General features: G+C 35.2%; 1 pseudogene; it reads left to right on the forward strand.

The window, feature by feature from the left end:
- The first annotated feature begins 1710 nt into the window (after positions 1-1710).
- Positions 1711-2340, forward strand: LOC102485581 (olfactory receptor 13D1-like; annotated as a pseudogene).
- The last annotated feature ends 284 nt before the right edge of the window (positions 2341-2624 follow it).

The raw sequence follows: 2624 nt of genomic DNA on the forward strand, positions 1-2624 counted from the left end.
AAAAACTTTATGAGCTGATAATTGGAACTCGTGGCCCCTCTCCCTTTACTTGCATGTATCACTTTTTCAATAATTCTTCTGGAAGACAACTGTATATAGCAGAGATAGTGTAATGGGAGAGTGGGAAAGGGCAGAGGGTCAAACATAGAGAAAAAAAAAAGTAAGAGAAAAAAAAAACATATATGTATACATAAGTATGAAAGTAGAAATGGAATATTATTGATGATAACATGCTTGATTAAGTCACTATGCAGTTTATTCTAGATGGGAAATTACATTTAGTATATTGTGATGATGCTCAGGGAATGAATGTTAGGTACCAAAAAAAAGAAAAAAAAGAAAAGTTGCAGGAGAAGAAAAAAAAAATAAAAACGGTAAAACTAAAAAAAAAAAAAAAAAAGAAATTGAATTCTTATTAATTTTGTGCCAAGAGCAGACCAAATTGAAATTAACCTAAGTTTTTATTTTTTTTTTTTTTCAAATAAGTTAGTTTATACCTACCTCTTTTTAGGAAAAGGGAGAATGGAGAGAGGAAAAAATTTTTCAGAAGAAAATTACAGTGCACTTGTCACTAGATTTTTGGCTTTGTCCATACTTTAAGATCTTTTGTGAATCAATTAAACATGAAAAAAAAGTTTAGTATGAAACAGAGGGAGGGAAAAGGGGAAAAGAAAAACAGGTAAAGTTATGTTTAATTGAAAAAAAATGAGAAACTATTCGCAGATGATAAAGGATATAATAATATCCTTGTCTTGACCGACATTCATGGTATTTGTATTGCAAAAAGAAATGTATACTGCAAAGACATGTGATAAAAAGTGAACAAACATAAATCTATCAATCAGAAAAAAATTTGTTAATATGAGCCATCATGCATTATTTCATGGTCAGAAAGTTCACTTTTGATCATGAGTCTCTCTCACAGCTGAATAATCTTTCTTTTTCTTGCTTATAGCCTGTTTCTCCAATAGACTACCTTTTATTATTCAAGTTGAGGTTTTCCTGGTCTTTCATATGAAGAGAGATATTCACTTCCATTGTGGCTCCCTTTGATACAATAAGATGATATTTATATCTGAATCTTCTGTTTTAGTAATCTTCACACACCTGCTCATTAGGAAAGGGAGTTAGTGCTTCATTCATGCCAGGTGAAGTGAAATTCTTGCCTCCTCACATGGCCTTCATGACACAATGAACATGACTGGGCTGTGGTGAAAGTCCTGACTCTTCACAAAGCCTCCTCTGAAATCCTGTCTGCAGGGAAAGGCTACCCATTATAGCTGGAAGAGGGTGGAAGGTTATTTAGCCTTTTCTGATGTAGGGGGATAGGAGGGCAGTAGTGTTCTTCCCTCTGTTTGGCTGGAATAGGATAATTATTACCAAATTATTTTCTGTCTTGATAAGGCACTCCTTTGTCTAAAGAGTTAGATTTCCTTAGTGCTATTTCATGTTTGTTTTCATTAGTGTTCAACTTGGGCTTACCTAGTACTCAATCTGGGATATAAAGGAGATTAAAAAAAAAATACAGAAAATCTAGAACCTTGTGTTTCCTTAGGCCCCAAGGCTCCTAGCTAATATTCTTTCTTCTTGCTATCTTTCAGTTTTCTTGTGCTTTTTAATATACTGACTCAAATGAAACAGACTGAAACATATTGCACTCAGTTCAAGTTCTTGCCTCCACTATTTTATCCACCAGCAGGAAGACTATCAATGCTGATCAACTTCCTGCCTAAGGGGGAAAAAAAACCTCCCTCACTAGATGTGTTCAAATGTCTGTCTCTTATACCATGGGATCCTCACAGTGCATATGTCTAGCTGTGATGGCCTATGACCATTCTGTGGCCATTTGTAATCCTCTGAGATACCCCATCACCATGAGCAAGGTACTTTGTATTCAGATGGCAGCTCTCTCAGGAATTAAGTTTTCTCAACTTATTGACAGAAACTGTTCTTGCAGTATGGCTGCCCTTCTGTGAAAAACATTTCATTAATCATTTTGTTTGTGTAATATTGGCTTTGTCAGGCTGGCTTGCACTGATATTTCCTTGAATGAGTTTTTTATAATGTTGGGCAATATAATATTTCTGTTTTCTCTGTCACTGCTGATTTGTATATTCTACATTTTCATTCTTTCTACTGTATTAAGAATCAGTTCAGCTGAAGGAAGAAAAAAAGGTCTTTTCAACCTGCTCATCCTACATGACAGTGCCGATTGTTTTTAATGGGATGATTCCCTTCATGTACATGAATCCAAAGTGTAAAGACTCTGCTTCTGACATGCTGACTGCCCTGTTCTGTGGTGTAGTCACCACCATGCTTAACCCTATGATCTACAGCTGAAGAACATGGAGGCGCATGGAGCTATGGGAAAATTGATGAGTAGACACGGGTTCCTGAGAAAATGACGCCACATGACACCCTTGACTTCATGTGCAAATAAGCTCACAAATCTGAGGCAAAGGTTTCAAATATGAATGGAACAGAATAAAGGTTACATATCAAGTCACAGAATTTCAGTTAGAAATATGAAGATTAATATTAAAACTATGTCACTTTATGAAAAACATTGTGAACTCTTAAAAATGTAGGAACAAATAGTCTAAGAAGTAAGGGTAATCTTTTAG

This window comes from Tupaia chinensis, unplaced genomic scaffold (assembly GCF_000334495.1).
Source record: "Tupaia chinensis unplaced genomic scaffold, TupChi_1.0 Scaffold000291_1, whole genome shotgun sequence".
In the NCBI taxonomy this organism is placed as follows: Eukaryota; Metazoa; Chordata; class Mammalia; order Scandentia; family Tupaiidae; genus Tupaia; species Tupaia belangeri.